This window comes from Protopterus annectens, chromosome 1.part1, assembly GCF_019279795.1.
Source record: "Protopterus annectens isolate FY-2018-M chromosome 1.part1, PAN1.0, whole genome shotgun sequence".
Taxonomy (NCBI): Eukaryota; Metazoa; Chordata; order Ceratodontiformes; family Protopteridae; genus Protopterus; species Protopterus annectens.
Window position 1 is genome coordinate 53,243,472 of NC_056726.1, and position 27,754 is coordinate 53,271,225.

The window sequence follows — 27,754 nt, forward strand, 5'->3', positions numbered from 1 at the left end:
GTTTAGCATTATAGTAAACCTACCTGAGAAAATTTAAAGATGAAAGATGAAATGTTGACTCAAAGTCCTCTCATAAATATGTCAATTTCATTTATCTAGAAAAATGAATAAAACATGAGTTTGGTAAAGATGTACAATATAAATATCTTAAAAAGTTCATGGGTGATGACTTTACTTGCCAAGCAATAGTTTCATACCTCCAGGTTATTATAAAGACTGAAATATATTAATATTCAGACATAGTTATTTATATAGCATGCTGCTAAACCCCAATTATAGCATTGCTGTCATAGTAAAGAAGAGAAATGCAGTCTAAAGGAGAAGTTCTTGAGAAAAATACCACAGTGTCTGAGAGTGAGAATGGTCTCACGTTTTGTGTGCCTGATGTAACCATTTGTTTATTGTGAAATTGCTTGGAAACTCACGCGTCATCTGGGTTTATTTTCTAGTGAGTAATAAACATGCTGAGTTTTTTAATATATTTCAGTGGTATACACACTGTTAGAAGACTAATTGTTATTTTTTATATATTTCTGTGCTGTATGACTACAGATGGAAAATTGTGCAGCAGTTTAGTATATTGTGCAAGCAGAGGTGCATATTCGGTCTGGTTGTAGTAAGGGTTATCATTAAGAGTCAGACAAGAAAAAAATGGCTGTTATAAATTCATCCTAAAAATAAACACTGAGTGTCTTGCTAGACTACTTATTCTCTCACTGCTACACTCTCTGGTGAAGAGGGAAACAATAGCAGCAGTGATAACGTAGACGGCTCCTTGACCCAATGAGAAATGTATTTGATTTCCACTGTTTATGTCTTTCTTGTTATTAATCTTAACTGATGTCTTAGTTGAAACCTTTAATCAAGTCATTTTCTGATATGGCAGTTCATCCACTTCAAGCTCATTTGGCAGAAAAGAGAAAAGAAAATGATTTTGGTTTGGATGTTAGCCTATTGCAGGATACACATGCATATGCTCCCTTTGCTTCTCTCTCTTGCACACATAAGTGCACATGCAAACAATCACATGCATGGGAATGTAGTCATACTCACAAATACACACACAAACATGCATGCTCAGAAACATGCACACATACACACCACATGCATACATATTGGCAATTTAGAGGATCATCATTTTACACAGGGTGCAGCTTTGGGATGATTAAGGAGACAGAAGCATCACTGAAAAACAAGGACAAAGGAGGGATAAGCAGAACCCCACACAGAAGGCACTACAGCTGATAATTAGATTGGTGAATCAAGCATTATCAGGCAGCAGTGCTAACTGCTGTCCCACTTTGTGCCACCTTATAGATTTTATCCCCAAAGGCAGTACATTTCTTTTTCATTAACTCACACTTCCTTTACCCAGGTATTCCCCTAATTCTTTGGATGTCTAGCTATGTAGCATCCCTAAATGGTACACTAATTTTTCTTCCTCTGAACAATTTTCCCCTCATGTTACCCTTTTTGGTTTGGGTCCTTCCTGTCCACTTTGACAAATAGCCAAAACATGTCAGTGCCACTGTAGTCTTGCTTTCAAGATTAGCCTAGCTTGCTGGTAGGCAGGCCATGGTGGGAAGAGACAAAGATTCTGTGTTTTCAGTGACACATGTTGTGATTAACCTGTGGTGGAAATCATGGTACAGTGCGTTACTATAAAACAAGAAAACTACTTTTGATATATACCTAGGAGCATATAAAACTGGAATCATACTCAGCAGATTAGTTTATCCTTATTGTAGCCATGTCCTGGTTCAGGGGAACCTCCAATTACTTACCTGCTGGTCGCTGATCTTTCTTGCTTTGTTGTCACCAACAGCTTGTAACAGTACAGCACAGGGCAGAACAGTATTTAAGTAAAGTAAAGTTATTTATGGCTAGACCCTCCAGTATTGGTGGGCATGACAAAATAAAAAATACCACATATCTATATGCATAACCTCTTGGCTGATATTGCACCCCTGATAATACTGATGTGTGATACATCGGTTGCATTTTATCCCTGCTCAACTGGGGAAGTGAGGACTATTAAGCATTTCTACATGGTGACAAAAACTTATAAGAGTGTGTGCTTAAATAGTTTATGTGGCTAGACATCTTATGATCCATGTGCTATCTTACATAAAATTGTTCCCATGTACCTACATTCCTGTTTTCCCTCTCTTGTAGATACACCATCCTTAACATAAACCATAGAAATGTCCTGCTATCCAATGTTATACATTTTACCAATGCCAGGTAATATTTGATCATACAGGCACCCCATCTGAGAAATTGAAGCAATTCAGTGGTCTTGCATATGTACCAGAGGAAACAAAAAATAACATTCCCAATTTGCCAAGGGGTACAGCAAGTTTAAAGAATGAAAACATATTTGGAGTATTTGAGTATGCTTATACACACACACACACACACACACACACACACACACACACACACACACACACACACACACACACACATAATTTTGCTGTTGACATTTTACTGGAATTTTTGGTTATTAATTATATTTTGCTTATTGCTATGCTATAGATTTTCTTCAAATAAAAAGAAATATAAATGTAAGAAATGAAATAACAAAAGTAATAATATATGTTATTTGGAAATGTGTATTGGCATTTCTCTAACTGGTTTCATAAGCAGACCTTACATTAACATATTAAATATAGAATTCATAAATTCATACAATTCTCTACTAACTGTATTAATCATAATACAGAAAATAATTTTACTTAGTACGAAACAGTCCAAGTTTCCCTTAAGAAGCTAGCATTTTCAATGCATTCATTTTTGACTGCAGATTGTTCCTGACATTTATCATTCCGTGTGGAAATAAGTTTCCAGTAGTATAACCCAGTACTTGTTCAAACACTATTGGCTGGTAGAGTAGGAAGGTTTCTGACTGTGATGCCAGTGACCTAAGATTAAAAAGTGATTTAAGAGCTGGAAGGCTGGCTGATTTGTCTGGTGGGGGTGAGGTGAGGTGGGAAAATTGAGGGGTGTATGATGTTGTAGTAATGACACTCTCTTCCTTGGGGGAAGGTGAAGGTGTATGATGGATGTTACAGTGACAACACCCTGTAGCAGAGACTTTAGGGTGAGGTTTCCCATGATTGTACATACCAACTCCACTGCAACTGACCAGCAGCACTAGCAATGGACAATGGAGAACATGAGGCATAATGCAGGAGCTTATCCCTTGCAAAATGGACAACATTAATGGAAAAAAGAGTCTGAGTTCAGTTGTGGAAGTAAGGGGCAATTTCCATTTTATTTCTATCCCTCTTCAGCCTCTAAAATGGTCCTCTACATTATGCTCTCCTCTGGTCATTTTGTCAGTTGTCATTTAGCACTGATCTGGCTTCATTGTGTTGTCTGTTACCACTTCAGAGGTTCTTCTATTTTTATGCTGCAGGAATCATGGCCTTTTTGTAGGTGTAGGTACTACATCTGTTTTTATTACCTGTGTATGGCAACTATTACGTGGATACACATTAGATCAAAAGGCAGCAAACAGATTTCTTGGGTCATTCAGGTACTCAGCAAGTCTGATACAGTCTTATGATTATGGCTATTTACTACCTGCAGCTCTAGAAATGAGGAAGAGATCATCACAAGAGTACTGCAGGAATACTGTGACAGCTTGATTAGAAAAATAGCTGTACTAGGTTTAATGGTCTAAAGTGTTCTTTGTATGAGAAATGAACATACAGAAGTGAACATGTCACTTCATGTCAGGTTATCAATCATATTTTGCAAGGTAGATTGTATGTGCAGCAGAACTGCTGATTGTGAATAATATTGAACAGAGATTTAGCAGTTGTGTACTGGCAGGGGAAATATCACTATTACTTTACAGATTTAAGTTTTAGAACATAATCAAATAATTCCTTCTGTGTATCCAATCACTAATCCCTGTAATGTGGCATTTGTACTCTGCAAGGATTTGCTGAAAGCAAGTGCCAAGCAATACGCTATTACTGGTTCATACTTTTAAGTTCACCTTTGATTTATGAGTTCTTATAAGTCTTGCAACAACATTCTTGCATTATTTATTTACGATAATTTGGCTCAAAAATGTATTAGCTACTTACAGACCAGAGTCTTTTGAAGAGACACTATACTTTTAATCTGCAAAATGAAACTGCCACCCTTCATAAAGAGTAATTAAAATCTGCATTTGTTTTATTTTTTATAGATCAAATGTTCCTCAACGCAACATATATAATAGTCAACATTTCTTTAAAAATAAAATTTAGAGAAATCACATTTATAATTTTGATAACATTCTATGTTTTTTGAAGTAGTAATTAATACTTGTAAATGCATTTTTTTTTTTTTGTTTTGTTCACAGTTTAATATTGCAAGAAAAATACTACAGTAAATACTATTGAGACTTCTTCCAAAATTTCTTTCCTGTGCTTCTAAAAGATTAAATAACTTTCCAAAAGTCATAATATCTTACCTGTCTGGGTAACTTTTTCTTTCTGGTAAGTTGGTTTGTTGAGTCTGAGAAATACGGTTTTCATGGCATATGAAGCTGTAGCTTGCATTTGTACGTTTTAAATAGTTTTCCTTCTACCAAGTACCCACTACATTTTGTATACCCCAGCTAAGAATAATTATTGCCGAAATATTACTTCCCTGAAGAAAAGTAAAGCAAAAACCCTCTGGGGTTTCAGAACATGGCAGTACAGGACCTCAGATCCATTATCTAAGTAAAACCTCCTTGTCCCTTGACAGTGGCTAGGTCCAGGGTCTGAAGTAAACATGTTCCATTTATTTGGCTATCTGGACCACTGTTAGAACAGACCATGATGACTTAAAAAATGCCTTGTTAGCTCATCTCATGCAAAACAATGCAATGGTTGCCTGCCAGAGCTGGATCTTGGTCAAATGGGGCCCTAAGAGGGTAATGGACAGGGGACCCCACTACACACACAGCATTTCCCCTGCCCATAGCCATTCCAGTGTTCCATTACTTGATGCTTTCTCCCCAGTTACCATGGATGCTGTTCAAATCTGTCAGTGCTCATATATTATTTTCTTCTTTACTTCTACAATGACTACAGATATTTGAATTTAATTTCAAATTTTATAGCACAAACATTGACAGACATTTGCTAAAAAATATTACAGTCTTACAGTAAAAACAGACTTAGCATTAACAGTACACTTCTTTGCCCTTGAAACTCACAGTCATTGAAATAGCATTGAAACCCACATTCAAAGAATATGCATTTGACAAGTGGTGGATAAAGTTGACCTTTGGGCTGTTTTCAAACCATAGGCCTCTTGCACACATTTTTAGGACCATGCAGACATGCATTTATACTTTGATTCACCTTCCTGATTGTATTAAATTACATTCCTTGTATAATATAGCACCACTTGTTAGAGTGTGTTTTACATTTGAAGTTTTGAATGTTTTTCCAGTAAGTAATGAAACAAAGTGAATGAACCAATAATGACAAAACTGCCCATTTCAGAACATTTCAACCATAAAAGGCCACTCAATATCAGTCAATATGAACAATCTCTGCAGAAGTAAATGTCATGTGAATAATTCCACATTAAAAAGTTCTATAACTAGTGAAGAGGTTGCTGCTAGCGCCCAACTTTATATTTCGGTGTTTCATCTACAAATTCAGAACCTGCTTCCAGAGCAGGGTCATGGTCAAACAGGGACATAGGCAGCGTAATGGATCGTGGCCCCTCACATACACAGCACCACCACCACTATTATAGTGTCCCATTACTTGGCTATTTCTTCCAAGTTACCATAAACGCTGTTCATAGCTCTCAGTGTGCATACTGTTTTCTGCTTTACTTCTACAGTCATTACAGATATTTGGATTTAATTCAAAACTTTTATTTCAAATTTTATAGCACAAACACTGATATATATTTGCTAAATAACGCAATACAGTCTCACAATGAAAACAGACTTAGCTTTAAAACTTCTCTGCCCTTAAAGCTCACATTCATTGACATTTAAAGATAATGAATCTGGCCAGTTGCAGATATTGTTTACCTTTGGGCTGTTTTCAAATCATAGGCTCCTTGTAAACATTTTTAGGACCATGCAAACATGTAAGAGTTCTTTGATTCACCTTCCTGATTGTATTAAATTACATTCCTTGCATAATACAGCATCACTTGTTAGAGCATGTTTTAAATTTATAATTTTGAACATTTTTCCAGTAAGCAATAAAGCAAAATGTATGAACCAGTAATGACAAATCTGTCCAATTTAGAACATTTCAACCATAAAATGCCCCTCAAACGTCTGTCATTACAATTCACCAATATCAGTCAATATGCACATTCTCTGCAGAGGTAAAAGTCATATGAATAATTCCAAATTAAAGAGTTCTGTAACTAGTGAAGAGGTTGCTGCTAACAAAGAACTTTATATTTCAATGTTTCAGCTACAAATCCAGTGCCAGCTGCCCTTGAAGAATAAATTGTCTATGTTACATTTAAAAAAATGGGAAGCTGGTAATACTGCAATAGGGAATGGATGGCAAACTGATAACAGGTTTATAGTTACTAAACATTGTATCCAAAGGAGGATATACCCAGGACTGCAGCACACCCCCCTTAAAGTACAACACAGTATCAGCTATCCGTCTACATGCTGTGGAGTAGATCCCACAGCCTTCTGCATGAAAAGCAAGTATGCTACCTGTTGTACTACTAACAATGCTTTTCAATTCTATAGCACAATAGTGATACCATTTTCTAAACAAAACAGTTGCAAATTGTAAACAGACTAAGCATGAGCAGCACTAAACATGTCTTCACTTGAAGCTCACAATTTCTTGTAAATGCACTTGAAACTCAATTCCTTGAAAAATGCACCTGAAACTCAATTCCTTGAAAAATGCAGCTTGGTAGTTGGGGTAGAGGATTCAGGCTATAGTTTCCTGTAACTAAGGTATAGAGTTTGAACCTGAGCAAATAACTAACCACCTGCTATCTAACCCTAACTAGGGCATTTCATACACACTCACACACCTACCTACCATACCTCTCAACCTCTTAGTGCAAGAAATCTGGACAAAACCTACAATTATGGGGGACAAAGACCCAAAAATTGGAACACATTTTAAATATTGCTCTCATGAACTTAGAAAGTTGCAAGATTTGTATTAGTATGGGGTTTTCTAAAGGATATGAAGTCTGAAACTCAAATGTTTGTCATTATTTAATAACTTCAATCCTCAATGATTTTCCATTTTATGTGGAACAGACCAAAATATATGGCAACAGTCTGGACAGTTAAGAAGTGTACTACTTACCTACCTCATCACACACACATGCACACACACCTACATCTTACTTACAACACATACACACCTACCTCTTACTTACACACATACACAACTACATGTCTACTTCTTATACAAACACATCCCTACCTACCTACTTCTTACTTACGGACACCTACCTATCTACCTCTTATACATACACACACACCCGTACCTATGTACCTGTTACACACACACACACACACACACACACACACACACACACACACACACACACACACCCTCTACCTCTTATACACACACACCCCTCCCTATCTACCTCTTACGTATATATATATATATATATATATATATATATATATATATATCTACACACACACACACACACACACACACACACACACACACACACTATGGTTGCCACCTTTTAAGTGGGCCAAAGTGGGACATGGGGGTGTGGCCAATATTTCACTGGCCACACACATTACCATGACATCACCACAGCAAAGGTAAAGTAGATGCAGTTAAGGGTACCACTAAGCATGACCCCCATCCCTGAAAAAAAAATAAAGTTATACACATTTTCTCTTTAAAGTACCTAGAAGCTACACCCCATCATTGATGGTATTCATACCTCTCAACCTATTAGTGCAAGAAATCTGGACAAAGCCTGATAAAATGTGGGAACCAAGGTCCAAAATAGGGACATATTTTGAATATTGCTGTTATAAACTTAGAAAGTTGCTTTGGTAACAGGGTTTGTGTTAACATACATTTTCTGAAGGATTTAAAGTCTGAAACCCAAATGTATGTCATTATCTAGTGACTTCAGTCCTCAGATCTTCCCAATGACTTGCTAGAAAAACACAAATTTTATGATGAATTGACCAAAAAATATGAGGCAAAAAAAAAAAATCTGGACATTCTGTGAAAATCTGGAGAGTTCAGAGGTATGGGCTGGTTTGATGGCTTGATAGCTTGACAGCTGATTTAATGTTTGCTGGTCGTGGTCATGGTTATAAAAAAAAATTAAAAGATAATCCCAGTTTTCTATTAGCGGCTGTAGAAGCACTAATAGATAAACACTCTACCGTCATGATCTTTGTAGGGCTATTCCTTGCTGAATTCCTGCCCCCTTTACAAGTTGCAGCCAATTGCTGCACGATTTACAATGCCTGGACCTGAACAGCTCTACCTGCAGGTCTGGGTTTGTCTCTGTTGGTGATGTAACCAAATTGCTGTGGAAAAAGCAGAATTATATGTGGCTTTTCCATGGCGATTTGGCACAATTGAAAAGTGGGACTTTAAAGTCCTACTGCTTTACTAAGCAGGCAGTGGGATGAGGTAGCTCAACCCATGAGTGTCCTGCTGATAAAGGGATGCACGGTAGCCTTAACACACACACACACACACCTACTTATCTGCATCTTATACACACACACCTACCTATCTACCTCTTTTTTATAACAAAAAACATCTTTATTACATTTTAATGAATGACACAGGCATTCTTAATCCACACTTGACACTGGACTGGGGCAAGCAAGTAATAATTCTAACTTTACTTCTTGTGTAGATATATTTAAACAGATTACTACTGTCATGAAAGAACTGAGAGTCAGTGCTTGGCATTTTAGACTGTTCAAGGCTTATCTTGCCAAGGGTATTACTCCTACAGGCCTTCATGTCTACATCCAACCTTTTGTTAAGGGTATGGATGAACTGCTTTCTCACGAATGACTGGAAGTCCAGAAAGCTGATTCTTTGTCTTTTGTCAAAATATTGATTTATTTTTATGAGCGTAAAATTGCCAGCCTGGTTCTGATTATTCCTGAGCTATGTGAGTTGGCTAAATCTTTTGAGCAGTAGTCATCATAGAAAGATCAGTTGATTTTATTGTCTAAGGATTTGATGTCAGTTGAAAAAGATATGAGATCACATATGATTAGGAAGTTTCAGAGGGATATTAAAGATTACTTACAGGGTAAACCATTTCACACCCATAAATCAGTGCAATTTTTTGACAATAAGACTCATTTATCAGTTACTGCCAAACGCAAAAGAAAAAAATCTATATTGAAGTCTACTAACAAGTTTTCTTCAGCTACAGATATTAAAATAGTGACACCATCCGTTTCTCCAACAGATAAAAACAAAAATACTGCTGTCCCTCTAGAAGAGTTAGCAGGGCTGGACATATACATCAAAGCCGGGGTCTCCCCCTTAGAGACATTACTACAAATGATGGTTCCAAAATAGTTTGAATAAAATGTACATAATATTTTTTTCTACACCATTGTCCACTGTTGAAACTGAATTATTGAATAAAGGCTTAAGCTTCATACCTAGTTATTTAGTCCCTGAGGATGTTTTTGCTCAAGACTTGGTCTCCTTTTGTAGAATGTTGTACCTCAAATTGTTTTTTCAGGATCATAAGGTGCAAGGGGAAAGGAATGAGAGTGAATTTAAACTTAGATGGTCTACTTTTGTCCCCCCTTTAATAAAAATGTTGCCATTTTTCAACATTCAGTTTTGAAAGAATTACATTTTTTCTATAATTTTAATAAAAATATTATTAATAATAATTTATCAATGATACAACAACAAACTTTGAAAAATCGGAGCAACAATAAACAAGTGGTCATTAACACGGCAGACCTGAAGTAGTCCGGGACTGAGCTATATATTTTTCTGAGGCTGATAGCCAATTGTCAGACCATTGGTTTTATCAAAAAATGCATTTAGATCCTACATGGGAGTTTAAGAAAGATATAGACAAAATTTTACAACTGGCCCAGGATGAAGGTATTATTTCTCAGGAGATGGTATACCACTCAACAGTTTCAGATCCAACCAGACAATTATTTTGTTTGTTGCCTAAGATTCATAAAAATCTTCGCAACCTCTGGGTAGGCCCATAGTTTCAGATAGAGGATCACTGACAGAACCGCTGTCTGCTTATTTGACTTGTCATCTTAAACCTTTATTGAAATTTGTATGCTGTCATATTCAAGATACAGTGGAATTTCTAAATATTATACAAGATATGTAGTTGACCCGCCATGGTGGTGCTGCGGTAGTGTTGTCGACTCACAGTAAGACGCTGTCCAGTTCGATTCTCAGCTAGAGCGCCTTCTGCGTGGAGATATGCATGAATGGGTGTACCTTCGTTGAAGGTTGTGCGTCAGGGCTGGTAACTCGGCACGTAAAAATCAACTACCAATCATTAGCAGACCGGAGTTCCGCTGTGGCAACCCCTAAGTGGGAAAAGCCGAAAGACACATTATACAAGATATGTAGTTGGAGAAGAATGGCTTTTGTGTACTCTTGATGTTTCAGTCCTCTATACAAATATTCCTCATTGGGCAGGGCTTTTTGCCTTGGAATTCTGGTTAAACCAGGTTTCGTTATATAGTCTTGGTTTTAACACATTTTTGCTCTGTCTCATGCAGCATGTGTTAACCAAAAATGTTTTTTATTTTGGGGATCAGTGTTATTTACAGTTAAAGGACATGGCTATGGGGGAATCTTTTGCCCCTATATAGGCTTATTTATTTATGTGGTACATCGAGAAGCAGATTATTTATGATGACACCCATAATATTTACCTGAAATCTATGTACATTTAGCAGAGGTATCTTGATGGCTGGTCTGGAGATCAGAGTCTATATTTTTACAGGAATTTATGGATTATTTGAATGAAAATAAGTGGGGTTATCCATTTTACAGTTAACTTTCATTCCACAAATATAACTTTTTTTAAATGTACAAGTATCTGTTCAGGAAAATGACACTTCGTGGGGTACTGTCTTCTGGAAACATCCCCAGTTTAATACATTACTGCATGGTGCCAGTTGCCATATACCACACATTATTAATAATATTCCCAAACCACAGTTTCTTAGACTCCATAGGATATGTTCATCAGAGAAAGAACTACATGAGTATGAACAGGATCTTCTTTGTAGACTTTGTTATTGGATTATAAGTATCAAAAGGTACAGAATGTTTTATCCACTGTTGGGAATGTGGGTAGTTCACAATTGTTACAATATAGGGTCAAGAACACTAGGATGCAATCACTTAGATTTATTACTAATTTTGGTAATAACACATGGCTTTTTATTAATTTCGTGCAGAAACACTTGGACCTTTTATTAATGCATGAATGATTAAGGGATATGATACATCTAAGTGCCTTTTTTCATATAGGAGATGAAAAACCTTGGTTGGGTGGTATATTTATTACAAGAAGGTTAGCTATAAGGGTACTTCTGATAGTCAAACTACTATGGATGGCCAACCCTTGTTAAGATGTTATCCCTGTGGACACTGTAATTTTTGTAGGCATGTCTGTAAGGGGAAGTCATTTACATCCAAAAATACACCACAGGTTTTTCATATTAAAATTTATGGTAATTGTAACACCAATTGGGTTATTTATTTGGCAATGTGTATGTTCCGAATTTTATGTGGGACAAGCATCTCATTCTTTTACAATTAGAATTTTGGAACATTTATGTGACATCAGGTGTGCTCAAACCTCTAATGCTTTGTTAAAACAACCTATGAAGCTCTTCTGCTAAATTTACATTTTTTATCACTGACAAAATTGTTTCGAAACAGAAACAACAAAACTGGGTGGTATGCTTTATTGGATAGAAAGGAGAAGATGTGAATCAGACTGGGCAGCTTTCTTTTTCCTGGTCTTAATGATCATTTGTAGCAGCCAATGAGAGTGGTGGTTGATGTATATAAGATGGGAAATGGGTGTTTATGTTTATAGCATTGATGAAGGTGTAATGCTGAAACGGGTATACTGAATGAGTGGATAAATAGCTTTGGAGAGCTACATTGTGTGCTGCCCTTTGTTTTGAATTTATAACTGACAATAAACCATAACTACACAACCTCAGTTGCAAACATTATATCTTACAAACTGTGCCAACCTAACTGTAGCTGGAAACATTATACATCACTTTTCATATATCCAGTCACTGTCAGTCAACCATTACACAGGTCATTCAAGTCCTGCCTTCTTTTAAACCTTGTTCCTCCACTGCATGTATTTATTCCACATTTCCCATAGTTCCTATGTAATTTACCCCTACCGTTTTCCAAAGATCCCAGTTTCAGTTATTTATCTCTGTTACTGTCTTCATTACTGTGACAGCCCTGTACTGGCCCAGTAATCAAGGAGCCTCAATCCTCACCACAAGCACCAGTGAGGGGCATACATATTGGGAGGATGACAAGTACACACACAGTAAAGTACAATTTCCCTTAAGAGTACACAGAGAACACAGTCAGTCTGGGGGCTGGTTTCTCCCTCTTTCTCCAGACCTCCAATAAGGCTCCCCACTGGCATACCTATAGGGTAAAGATTTCATCTGAGGGGTCAAGCCAAGACTTCCAGCACCCTCTCTATGCAATCAGTGCTTTGTGTTCCTGTCAAGTAGCTGACACACACACACACACACACACACACACACACACACACACACACACACACACACACACACACACACACACACACACACACACACACACACACACACACACACACACACACACACACACACACACACTTTGAGATTTGATTTATATACAAACACACAGACACTCCTGGGGAAGGCTGGCATAGGTTTGGTAGCTATGTCCCTTTCTACCTAGACTATAATGTAGTCATCACTGGGACCAACCCCTCTTTATTAGCTACTTAATATCCTTACAAAGGGTGACCAATCCTACTGTGTAATGTTACTATTATCCAAATGGTAAGTGTGACAAAGAGCAAGGCTATTTAGGAGTGACTTCTACAGTGTCACCAAATATATATCCAAGTACTCTAAGAGCTTAAATATGTCTCACAAATATTGGCCACAAAGATAGGTTTAAATATATTTAATAATAAATTATAAAAGAACAAGACAATGCTCAACCAACCCCTCTTTATCAGCTACTTAATGCCCTTACAAAGGGTGACCAATCCTACTGTGTAATGTTACTATTATCCAAATGGTAAGTGTGACAAAGAGCAAGGCTATTTAGGAGTGACCTATACAAGGTCACCAAATATATATCCAAGTACTTTAAGAGCTTAAATATGTCTCACAAATATTAGCCACAAAGATAGGTTTAAATATATTTAATAATAAATAATAAAAGAACAAGACAATACTCAAACAACACAGTAACTACAGAGTTCTGAATCACAGGAAATACTTTAAAACAGCATTGCAGTACAATCTCACATAAATACAGAAAACATCTAAACTAATCATTACTATATTCCTACCTGTATCTAAAAGAAATTACTGTACCCTAGTTACTTACTATTAGCAAGGCAAATGCAGATGATGGTGATGGATGTTTCCAGGTCAAAGACAAGATACAAAATGTACAGTCTTTTCTCTGAGAGATCTCCTAAATTAATTATAAACACTACTGCTGGGATAGTTTGGATGACACCACTCTTTGTCACCTGACTTCAGTTCCCAGGCTAAACAGATGCTTCAGCTGCTAGGAAGTCAAAGAGCAATACAAACACTTTACATTTTAAATATAGCAATTACTTTTCTCCAAGATGATAGAAAAAAAACTTCTAGCTCTAGACATCCTGTTTCCTTTCTGCATTAACTAACTTTTATACCACATCATAAACCACTTTTAATTTTAACTTATTTTCTTGAATTTTTGCAGGTTAACTCTGTATACTCCAGCTTCTACTATTAAACATACATTTGCACAGGTATATAGTTTATATACATTTCTGTCCTTTTCCAGTAGGGTACACTGTGGCCACATCCCTGAAGCTCAGTACATAATATACAGTACTGTATAAATCATATCAATATTCACAAATGACATATGATTATTCACAACATTCCAGATAGCTGGGCTGGCAGTGTCACATTTCTCCCCTCCCCCAAAACTTAAGCTTCCTTTTCAAGTGACCCTTGAGAAATGTTGCTTGAGAGCATTTAGCTTATCTGGGAATACCTTACCCCATTCCCTGTCTTGAGATCCCATTTGCTTTGGCATTGCTAACCCCACTGCCATGTTGCGCTGTCATATTATATGCTTGCAACCCTAAGCTCCACCTTAGTAACTTGACATTTTGCTGGCTGGCTTGATGCAGCTATGTTAAGGGATTGTGGTCTGTAACTATAGTGAATTTCCTTCCATACAGATAAGTCTGAAGCTTCTGCAATGCCCACGCTATGGCTAGGCATTCCATTTCTACAGCTGCATAGCATTCCTCCCTGGGTTGGAGACTACGACTGAGATACACCATTGGGTGCTCCTCTCCCTCTGAGGAAATCTGGCTAAGTACAGCTCCCATCTCATGGTTTGAAACACCCACCTGTGCAACAAATTATTTGCTGTAGTCTGGACTTGCTAACACAGGGGGGGGTCCTCCAACAGTTCCTTTAAGCTTCTGGAATGCCTACTCACATGCTGAGGTCCACATTACCTTATCTGGCTTGTTTTCCCTTGTCATGTCTGTGAGGGGAGCAGCTATGGTACAATAATTGGGGACAAACTTTCTGTAGTACCCTGCTGTCCCTAAGAATGCCTTCACCTGCTTTTTGGTAATAGGGGCAGGCCATGACTGAATGGTTTCCACTTTGGCAGGTTCTGGCTTGATCTTACCACTCCCCACTTTATGTCCCTGGTAGGAGACCTCTGCCATACCCACCTGACATCTGCTGGGCTTAATGTTCAACCCTGCCCTCTGTACTCTGCCCAGCTCCTCCCTAACATGCTGAAGGTGCACTTGCTAGGAATGGCTGTATATGGCAATATCATCTAGGTAAGCAAGGGCAAAATATCTTGTTCCTGCTAGAATATGATTTACTAGCCTCTGGAAAGTCTCTGGGGCATTTGCACCCCAAAGGGCATCTTTGTGAACTCATACAAGCCAAAAGGAGTCACAAAAGCTGACCTCTGTCTAGCACTGGGAGTCAATGGTGCCTGCCAGTAACCCTTGCTAAGATCAGTAGTGGTAAGATACTTAGCGCCACACAGCTGCTCTAGGGCTTCATCTGTCCTAGGTATGTGGTAAGCATCTGACTCTGTCTGACTATTTAATTTCCTGTAGTCCACACAGGACCTGGTGCTGCCATACTTCTTTGGTACCAGCACCATTGGGGAGGCCCAGGGATTGCTGAACCCCTGAATTACACCTAGTTCCAACATTCCTGTACCTCCTCCATCAGAGTCTGTTTGCCTCTCAAAGACACCCTATAAGGGGCCTGCTTATTAGACCTTTGGAGTCCTGTATCCACATGGTGTTGCACCAGGTGGGTGCACCCTGGTTTTCCAGTGAAAATGTCCCCAAACTCCTGTAACACTGCTTAGATTTCTTGAATCTGGGTAGGAGATAGCTGCTGGGACATTGCTACCCCTTCCACTGTGTCAGTTCGAGCCTCACTGAGGAGATCAGTCACTAGATCCCTCTCAGTCTCCTCCTGCCATCCACTGCAAATACTCAGCACAAGGGCCTCCCTATCATAGTAAGGTTTCAACATGTTAAGTTGGTACAATTTGTGCTCCTGCCTAGCAGTTCTACTATGTAGTTAACATCACTGACCTTCCTTATCACCTTGCAGGTTTGATCCCAAGCTGCTTGCAGCTTGTTGTGTCTGACAGAAATGAGAACCATTACCTGCTGCCTTACAGCATGCTCTCAAGCATTCCTGTCATACCAGACCTTTTTCTGCTGTTGAGCTTCTGCCAGGTTCTCCTGGGCCAAGCCCATGAGTTCCCTGAACCTTGTCCTGAGGTTTAGGACATATGCCACAACAGACTCCATGTGAAATTCATACTCACCCTCCCACTCATCCCGAATCAAATCTAGAGGTCCCCTCAACCTATGCCCATCCAGCAACTCAAAGGGTGAAAAACCTGTGGATTCCTGGAGAACCTCCTGTAAGTAAACAACAGATGTGGGAAATATTTGTCCCACTCCCTCTTGAACTGGTCTGCAAGTGTCTATAGCATCATCTTGAGTGTAGAGTTTAATCACTCAACAAAAGCATTAGTCTGGGGATGGTAGGGGGTGGTATTTAGGTGCTTTAGCCCACAGTGCTTCCACAGACAAGCCAGAAGGTCTGACACGAAATTGGCACTTCTGTCAGTCAGTATTTCTTTTAGGAAACCTACCCTGCTGAAAATCTCTAACAAAGCATTTACCACCTTTTTTGCTTCAATGGAGGGCAGAGCCACCACTTCAGGGTATCTAGAAGCATAATCTACTACCGCTAGGATATACTTTTTCCCTGTGGAACTTGGGGTACTCAGAGGCCCCACAATATCCATAGCTACACTCTGAAATGGCTCCTCAACTACAGGCAAAGGCATCAAAGGAGCTTTCATCTTGTCTCCTACCTTGCCTACATTTTGGCACTGCTCACAGGTCTTGCAGCACCCTGTTATATCCTGGAAATCCCAGGCCAATAGAAGTTCTGCATAATATGATTCTTTGTATGTTTAATGCCCATATGACCTGCAAAGGGAATATCATGGGCTATGGCTAGAAGTGTCAGGTGGTAGACTCTGGGCACCACCAACTGCTGTATTCTATCACCCCCTAGCCCTCCTTCAGGGGTCCACTCTCTATACAGTAACCCTTTGTCCCAGTATACAGTCTGCCCTTTCCCTTCACAGTCAGGTGTCTCACTAGCTACCTCTCTCAGGCCTTGTAAAATAGGGTCTGAAAGCTGAGCCTGTCTCAACTCTTTCTTTGCAACTCTTCCCAGCTCCCCCTCCACAGGAAGTCTGGTATCCTCTGACAGCGGTGTGTCACTGTCAGCCTGGGTACTACTACTCACCGCTGCCCTTGCAGTCACTTTGTCTGAGGCAACATCAGTACCCACAAGCAGCTGTGGCTCACCTTCAGTCTCACTGTTACAGGGTAGCTCACTCCCTGAAGTAACCACCTCACCAGTCCTGGCTGCAAGTGTGCAGTCTGTCTGGGTCTGCCCCAGGCTACCAGACCCACATGCTTGTTTCCAAGCTTGACTGTGTGCAACTGCATGCACACATGGAACTGCATTATCAAAATCATTCCCTATCAGGATATCCTCAAATGCACCTACTTTCTGGATTCCTTTTTTACCCTCCCAGTCAAGGTGAACCCTAGCCAAAGGTATTTGGAATGAGGTCCCTCCTAAAGCTCTGAATGGAGTAGACTGCCCAAGCAACTAGTACTCCTTTGTAACCATTACATGCTTCACAATGGTTAAGTCACAGGCTGTGTCTCTCTTAGCCATGGCCTCTTTCCCATTCATTAAGTTAGTGTATAATCTCTTGTGGTAGTTTGGTACCCTTGTTGTCTCAAGACAACCTACTGTTGGCATTTTGTCACTCCCACTTACTGGCTCTCCCACCTTTTGTTCCCCACCTTGCCTATGTGGACATCTATATGCTACATGGCCCCACTGGTTGCATTTAAAATATTTAACCCTTGGTCCTGGATGTATACTTGGACTAGTGGCTTCCCCTGCTACTGGTGGACTCTGTTGGGGCAGTCTGGGCTGCCCACCATGGGTTTCCTTAGACCCATGAGCAGCACTGCATGTCCCTTTTCTGTGCAGTGATGCCCTGCTTGCTAGGTATAGTTCTCTATTCTTCCCCAACACATCTGCAGTAGTGCATTGTCTATCAGATAACCTGATTCTCATGTCTTCAGGCATAGTTTTAAGGGCTTTTTCCCTCACCAAAAGGTCTGCCAGCCCTTCAAAAGTGGTGACCTGATATCCACTCACCCACCTATGAAATTAAGTGCTCAGTTCAGCAACATATTCACACACACTTTCATCTGCCTTGCATCTATGCTCACGAAACTTTTTCCTGTAAGCTTCAGGTGTTAACTTAAAACATTCTAGCAAACAGTCTTTTATAGTATTATAATTTAAACAATCAGTATCAGACAGTTTAGAAATTACAGTTACAGCTTTACCATGGAGTAAGGGGGTCAGGAACCATACCCAGAGCCCTTGGTCAACATTATACAGTTTACATACCTTCTCAAACGTATGAATGAAACTATCAAAATTATCACGCTCTGTAAATTGTTGAATAAATTTACCGAACTTTGTTGCATCTGTGGTTCAGTTACTCCCTTCCCCATTACCACCATGATTCTGGTGAAGAGTCAGCATCTCCTTTTCATGTTACCTCTGCCTCTCCTTCTCCTCAGCCTGCAGCCATCACAGTTTCTCATTTTCCTCAGCCTCTAGGCATCTCAGTCTCTCTGTTGTCTCTACTCCCACATGCTTGGCCTCCAGCTCAAGTCTCTTTAATCACAGATGGATTTTAAAGTCCTCTGTGAAAAGGTTGAGCTGTCCATTTCCTGAGAGTTGTACATCTCCACAGCCAATCTGATTGTCCTCCTGATTGCTATTCGGTGATGCAGATGTGACTAAAGCTGCAATCATGTCTGCTTTAGTCAGGCTGGCATGCACCAGTCCTTTAGCCTGGTACATCTTAGCCAACTGGCTCCTTGTCAGCTTGCCATACTCCTCTGCTGACATGCTTGCTTGGTTTCCCTGTCTAGCTAAGCTAACAAAAAAATAAAACAACTGTGATATGAACTCTGAAGGTTCACTGTGTGTCTGATTAAGAGTACAAACACCTTCAGTGACCACTGTACACAGGCTACAGGAATTCAATATCCACACTACTATAAACTAATTAATATGTGATGTGGCTAACTCACCACTGTCAACCAATTAATATGTGATGTGGATATCCCAACACTGCCACCAATTAATATGCGATGCCTCTGCACTAGCCTAGTAATCAAGGAGCCTCAGTCCCCACCACTAGCACCAGTGAGGGACATAAACATTGGGAGGATGAATCAATACATGCACAGTAAAGTACAATTTCCCTTAAGAGCACACAGAGATTACAATCAGTCTGGGGGCTGGTATCTCCCTCTTTCTCCAGATCCCCAATAAGACTCCCACTGGCATAGCTATAGGGTTAAGATCTCAGCTGAGGGGGGTCAAGCCAAGACCTCCAGCACCCTCTCTGTCCAACCAGTTATTTATGTCCCTGCCCAAGCAGCTGGCACATACACACTTTGGGATTTGAATTATATACAAACACATCACTGGGACCAACCCCTCTTTATCAGCTACTTAAGGCCCTTACAAAGGGTGACCAATCCTACTATGTAATGTCACTATTATCCAAATGGTAAGTGTGACCAATAGCAAGGCTATTTAGGAGTGGCCTGTACAGTGTCACCAAATACATATGCAAGTGCTCTAAGAGCTTAAACATGTCTCACAAATATCAGCCACAAAGATAGGTTTAAATATATTTAATAATAAATAATAAAAGGACAAGACAATACTCAAACAACACAGTAACTACAAAGTTTATAATCACAAGAAATATTTTAAAACAACATTGCAGGACAGTCTCACATAAATACAGAAAACATCTAAACTAATCTTTACTATATTCCTATCTGTATCTAAAAGAAATGATTGCACCCTAGTTACTTATTCTTAGCAAGGCAAATGCAAATGATGGTGATGATGGATGCTTCCAGGTCAAAGACAAGATGCAAAATACACAGTCTTTTCTCTGAGAGAGTTCCTAAATTAATAATAAAACACTAATGCTGGGTTAGTTTGGATGACATCACTCTTTGTCACCTGACTTCAGTTTCCAGGCTAAACAAATACTTAGAATTTAACACCTTTGCATCAAAAATACAAATGTGTGCAGCTGCTAGAAAATAATAGAGCAATAAAAACACTTTACATTTTAAACATAGTAATTACTTTTCTCCAACACAATAGAAAAAACTTCTAGCTCTAGACATCCTATCTACTTACTGCATTAATTAACTTTTATAGCACATTGTAAAACATTTAATTTCAACTTATTTTCTTGAGGTTTTGCAAGTTAACTCTGTATGTTCTAGCTTCTACTATTAAAACATACATTTGCACAGGTATATAGTTTATATACATGTCTGTTCTTTTCCAGTAGGGTACACTGTGGCCACATCCTTGAAGTTCAGTACATAACATACAGTTATGTATAAAGCATATCTATAGTCACAAATGACATATGATTATTTACAAAATTCCAGACAGCTGGGCTGGCAGTGTCACAGTTACTTCTAGCAAAGTTGGTTTAGACTTTGATTTTCATTTTCTAGTAATTGCTTTTTGGCAGTCATTATAATTAGAATAAGCAATGCCTTACTATGTCCAGGCAATTCTGATACTGTATCATAGCTTAAAAAATAATTTCCTTAATTACTCCAATTTGCTCACCCAGCATCTCTGACAGTGCAGACTGCAGGGAATCCTTAACTCATTCACTCCAGTGGAGATCAGGAAGTTTGCAATGTAACTTCCAATGGACGGAGCCTAAGCCTTTTCACGTTATCAAATTATGTACTCACATTTCCAACAAATGTTCATATTTCTGGACCTGTATGGGTTATGAAATAAGTATAAATGGCAAACTCTTCATCACAAACTATTTTATAGTGGTAGTATTCTTTACGTTCTAGTTCTTAAACCAAATTTTATAAGTCACAGTAAACACAGTAACTATTGTATTTGAAATATTTTGTAAACAACTTACAATATCTCATCAACCATTCAAGTTACACACCTACTGTCAGCATTTTACTCATCTAGCTGAGAACTTTCATACAAGGCTAAGGAGTTGTGTCTGTGTTACTTGGTTTTAGGGATATTTAGAAAAATGTGAAAATTATATCTACATAAATTAATATCATAAAAACAACACTTAATATCTATTTATTTGCACTAGAGAGAGAGAGAGGTCAAATAATGCAGCTGAGCTTGCCATTGTGTAAGCTTTAAGATTAAATCTTTTAAAAACCTTGTACACAGCATGGTTTTGAAATTATTAACGCAAATATGAACAAGCAATATTTGACACCTAGAGGCGTCAGTAGGAGTTAACTGTAGATGCACCTGAAGGTATCACTCAGATGTAATGAGTAAAAGTCTAGCAACTCATTACACTCCCAGAAAATATGTTCCCAGTTATCTGTTATTTCCCCATCACACCTCCAACATTTACTGTCTACCTGAGGAAAAAATCTTTGAAGCCTGCTTGGGGTATAAAATACTTATGTAAACACTTCCAGTCAAAGATCCTAAATCTTCTAGATTTTGTTGCATATCTGGGAGACATACATATATCCCCCATTGTTTCTTTGTCAATTGCCTATCTAGTCTCTCTTTCCAATCCTTCCTAACCTCCTTTGATTGATTCTTATCGTTATCATGCAATATTTTATATGCTCTACTAATTATTCCTTTTTTAACTGAAACTTCTGTTTTAGTTTCTACATAAAACTCTGCCAGTGCTGATCTTTAATTTAGGACCTCCCTATTTCTTTCTCTTTGCCTATACTCTGATATTAGTCCTTGATATGGAAGGCAATCTCTAACCTGCAGTCCAAATAAGTTGTTTTGTGTTCCCATTCTATTACCTTTCCCTCTCTAGCTATTTGCTCCCAATACCTTGGTTCCTTTGCCAATTTTCTCCAATATATTCCTGCCCCCTCTTACCTATTATCTGTATCCCTAATTGCAGTCATCCCTATCAGCAGAATCTCCTTTCTCCATTCCTGTATTATCTTAGTTCTTAGAACGCCTTCTCCTACTTCATGAATATAATATTCTGTATGATTATTAGTGCTCTCCTTAAAAATCTGCAGCCAAAATCCCAGTCTCTCCCTCTTACTTGAGCTTCACCTATGCTTCATCACCATCATCTCTTTCCATTTTGGATTATAGTTTTTTTTGCTTGTGCTATGCATTGGAGCCTTTACTGTATTGCTCTGAAATACCCCTTCAACTTGGGTAATCCCAGTTCTCCCTGTTCTTTGGGAAGAATAAGCTTATCCCACTTGACTCACTGTCTGCCCCTCCCATATAAAATCCTTCAGTTCTTTATTAATTACCATCATTAAATACAGACACACACACACACACACACACACACACACACACACACACACACACACACACACACACACACACACACACACACACACACACACACACACACACACTAAATACTGAAATCCCACAAGACCAAATGTTATTTTCGTGAGATGAAAATAATGAATGGTTGAAATCCTGAACAGCTAATTTTTCACAGGGCAAATAAACACTTGCCCAAGACTTCACGTAACCACATTAGACTATGTAAAACCCACCTAGGTGAGGGGGGTTAATCCCCCCACACCCCCCAACTATATATACCAATGCCAGGATTGCACTATAGTGGGGGGAAAAAGGGATATTTCCCCAAATTGGGCAAGTGTTTACCTGCCCTGTGAAAAATTGGCCATTTGGGACTTCAACCATTCATTATTTTCATCTTGTGAAAATAATGTTTGGTCTTGTGGGATTTCAGGATTTAGAAGTATACCCACACACACACAGACATACACAAACCTCTTACTTGTCCATCTTTGGTCTGCAGTCCAAATGTCTTCTTGCATTCAAATTCCAAGCATGCAGAAGAATAATGTATAAACAGGCCACACAGACACAACAGGTGTGCGGAAATGCATGCAAAGTGTGTTCTCAAAGAAGAATTCCCTTAAAAATTAAAAAAAAATGAATCCCTTGTTCAGTGGGCCCTCTCCCAGCCAACAGGGTTCCTCTTCCAGCAAGTGGGATCTAGCTGACTGCCTTGGTCACCTAATGTTGGATCCAGCTCTGCCTATTGCCTTTGTAGAATAAGTTGCTGGTACTTATGTACTATCGCAACATGGTTCCAAATCTGTCATAATTCTTGAAATTATAGATGAATGACTCATTGTCCTTAATTTCATGAATTTTGACAGATTAGTAACCAGGATGTGGTAAGGCCTAAGTACCATTTTGAGATAATAATGGATCGCTTTTATTGTAGTAGTTTGTACACTGTATTTTTTATCCCGGTTACTTTCCTCAACTGCAATCATCATGTCAAATCAAAATAAAATGTTTACTAGCGTGTGAAGAGTATGTGACGTTTTTATAGCTTGTGGGTGTTTAGCGTGTTTTACTGTATTGGAATTGGGAGATGTGACAAGCTGTGCACTATCTGAAGAAAATGTAGTGGCTTGCTATGATAGTCTGTTGAGAAAAACAAAATCAAGTTTGTGAGCTTTCTTTTTCGATCCTTGACATAGTATGTTGGCCTCAGGGAATGGTATCTTCTATTATGTCTAGTATGTCACATATCTGGATAGTGTTAAAAGTATCAAGTTTGTAGACACCCCCCCCCCCCTTTGTGTTTGTTTCTGAACTGTCAACCTTGTCAACCTTTAAAACATTTCCGGGGGAGGAAATATGCTGCAAATGAGGCTCTTGCATCTGGAAACCTAGTCAATTCAGCAGTTCGTTTTAACTGTAAAAAATATTGCTTAGTACAGATAGTGCAGTCCATTTATTTTGCAGACTGTAGTTTACTTGCAATTCATTAATTTTAGATTTGGAAGCATTAGAACTTTTTAATGGACTTTATATTTAGCTACACTGTTAGAATTTAGAAGTGTGTGTCAATAGCTTTTATTGAGTGATGTTTGTTAATAATGTGTATGTTGAGAGGCTGTCTCAGTTTTGTTTACTGTGCCCATCAGTGATAAAGCTTCTTTGGCATGGTAGGTACTTGGGTGGCAGAAAATGTCATCTCTTGAAAGGATTACGTTTTTTACTGGTTTCAGTGTATGATTTTCTGGATCCACTTTTTTTGTAAACAAGAAAGATATGCAGTTGTAATAGCTCCCTAAACAGATATTTTGAACAGTTTTTAGATATACTCAGGTTGTTCTCTCATTCTGATTATGAGTAATTACTCCATTTTAGATTTTCTTGGTGTTTTGTGTTTGCAGAATTGGGTCCACAGTATTTAAAATTAAATCTGTTGGTAAAGTATGTCTACCTGGATGTCAAATTTGGAGCTTATTACTGTTCCTGGGTGATTACCCAATCTCAGAGATAGCTAGTTAGTAGGTTACCCACCTCTGAAAAAAACTCAATCCCTGGGATTCAATAAAGTAATTTCTCTGTGCAGGAACAGTGTAGCCGCTCCTGCATGGAAAATGTCCACCGAGCGATCCAATAAACTAGTGTTTTGACATGCATGAACCTGCCTACACTGTTCCTGCACTGAAACCAGTGTAGAATGTTAATTACCTCATTTGCTGGTGAAAACCATGCAAATGATGTGAATTAGCAATTCAGCAAGCAGGCAGGTATCTGTGCAAGAACAGTGTTAGTGGCAGAAATGTATTTGGCTACTAGCCAAATACATTTCTGCAAATAACAAAATGGAGGCATGGCATTCCAAAATAGCATGAATTATACTCTTTAGGCATGCCAATGGCCAAATATATAGCCATTGGCATGGAAAAGTGCTTCATTTTTATAAAAATCAAAGTTTTTGTTTTTGGCCGATCTCGGCTATTTAAGCATAGGGCAGCGGCGTGCAAACGGGATTGTGCCGAAAATTAAAAAAGAAATGTGAAAACTCAATTTTAAGGGAAATCTGCATTTTGCCAATATAGTCTATGGCATGCAGAATCAGAACAATGCCAAGAAACAGTGGTTGTTAAGGGGAAAGCCTCTGAGGTAGTGCAGTAACTATGGACTAAGGCAGTGGGGTATGCAAATGAGGGGATATTTACTGAATCACAAAAATCTTCTAAGTGCCAAACTGCACCTAACTGTGTAGGTGCTATAGCATGATCATGTAACTAGCAGGAGCAACAGACATGAAAGGGGAGTGTGTCAAGCATGGTGTAAGCACATTGGAGCCCTATGGCACAGATAAGCAAGAGTGTGTGTCTGAGGCTGTATTGACTTATTCCATGAAATGAAGAGCATGTTCATGTCCAGGGAGGGCCATTTCTTCATGTTTACATTAACTAAACGGGTTTGCACTGCGCACACCCGGTCTAAAAACAACCAAAAAAACCCTGGAAATAACATGACTGATTACATTTGGGCACCAGGATTGCGCGGGGTGCCTCGGGACTTAAAAGGGGAGGAAATGGGAAGGGAAAAAAAGGAAAATAGTAGAATAAAAGCAATCAAGAAAAAATTACATAGCTAGCAGGTGGAATGCATCATAGACAGCCAAACAAACAGGCAGCATCTGCAGCACAACAGTATAAATTATGGAAACACCTTACAGTCTGTTTTTTCCCCACAAACTCTGCACCATTGGTGTACACATGTGGGGGAATTTTAACTGAAAAAATGTTAGGGGCTGCCATTGCTTTGATCCATCAGTATGTGCTAAAGGCTGAGGTTAGAGAGGAGGATAATGCTGACAACCGCCACAGACCGAGGAGGAGGAGGAGAGTGTTCAGACCCAGGGTAACTTATCAGGAGCTACATGATCTGGAGATAGTAGAGCACTAGAGGGTGGACAAAGACATATTTCAGCAAATAACTCAGCTGTGCCGGCCTCAACTCAGACCTAGAGCCAACAGAGGGGAACTCATCCCAGTGGATACCAAGGTATGTGTAGCCTTAAGAATTCTAGCTACAGGTACTTTCCAAAGACCTACTGGGGACATCATGGGGGTCTCACAGGCATCTTCATCCAGGGTACTCCACCAGTTCCTGGATGCCATGCTACCACATATCATTGAGCACATTTACTTCTCCAACACCTGTGAGGAGAGGACCAGCAATATGCATCTCTTCCACCATGTAGCAGAATACCCGGTGGTACTGGGTGCCATAAACTGCATGCACAGCCTCATCAAAGCACCACCCAGTAAACAGAGTAGGGTCTACATAAACCGCAAGGGCTTCCCCTCCATCAACTGCCAGGTTATGTGCAATGTCCAGGGCATTATCATGAATGTGTGTGCTGGCAGCCCTGGAAGCTATCATGATTCCCACATCTGCATTCATCACAGCTGTACCAGGCATTTGACAGTGGGGCATCTCGTATGGCCATCTGGTGGGGGATGCTGGCTATGCACTGGAGTCGTGGATGATGACACCCATCAGAAATGCACACACACCCACACAAGAATGCCATAATGAGGCACATGGACAAACCAGGATCATTATAGAGCATGTGTTTGGGATGCTCAAGTCATGGTTAGGCTGCCTTGACATATCTGGTGGAGCCTTGCAGTACTCTCCAGCCACATGGGCACACATGTTCATAGTATATGCCATGCTACTCAATATAATCCTGTGGAAACAGCTGCAACAGGAACAGCACGGGGGAAGGCCATGCAGTCCACCACCATTGCCAAGGTCCCCACAGGCACAGAGGGGCTCAGAGGAGGAGGCCCCGGAGCCTGCTCCTGTAGGCAGATGAAGGCATGCTCAGTATGCTCAGGTCTTGACAAAGAGGCAATGCATAGCACACTCACTGACAATGTAGAGACCCCAGGGACTGACACCTCTCTCTGATTTGCCCACCCAGTAAAATGGATTACACACACATCACATTACCTGTAATTTACCATGTATAGGCAGTGTACTGTGTGCATCCAACATAAGCAGTTCCTCAAGTACAGTCCTCATAACTGCTGCAGGCACAAGGTAAGTCAGTCTTCTTAACAATAAATGAAAGGATTAGTATGTTTTGCTAGCATATCTATGGTGATGCTGCATGCATGCACGGAAATGGGGTGGCCTACTGGGATAGCACCACACAACTGACAGCTATGTGGGACTCCAGGAAATGTCCGGTCAAAACTGGCCTCCACAAACTATGCAGTACTACCCAAGGTGGCAAATCCCACTACAGTATATGTGTGGAGACAACTAACTGGGGGTCATAGGTCAAAGACCTGTATGCCAGTGTGGGACGTCCCATACCCACCCCTCACACCCACACAGCAAGTCAGCTGTAGAAAACCAGAGAGAAATGTCTGGTAAGGGCACACAAATGGCAGCAATGTAGAATTACCCCCCCTACAGACTCACACAGTAATAGCACAGCAGGACTCACAGTTGCGGTAAGGCTATGAAGGGCAAGAAGTCTGAAACTCAAATGTATGTCATTACAATCTGACGTGTTTTTTGGTGATGTGCCTCTAGTCCCAATACAGGGCAGAATAGTATGGTAAATGGAACCAAAATCTAAAGCAAATATCAGCACAGTCTGTGCAAATTTGTGACAGTTGACAAGTGTGCCCCCCATATACCCACAAAAATGCAGTAACATGTATGTTTGCAGGGAAATAACAGCATAGCACACATTAGCAGGACTGTACCAATGCACATGAAAACATGTTGCCTGTCCACAATATGTAATGAGGTATGTGAATGCGTGGTTAATACTGTCAGGATCTGGCCAGCACATTCTCCTGTCAGTCGTCTCATAGTGTCCTAGGTACAGTGCTGTCTTTGACAGGGTCATGTACAGATAACTGCAGTGCCAACTGCTATGAATTTCAGTGACACCTACTGCTCTGCCACTGACAT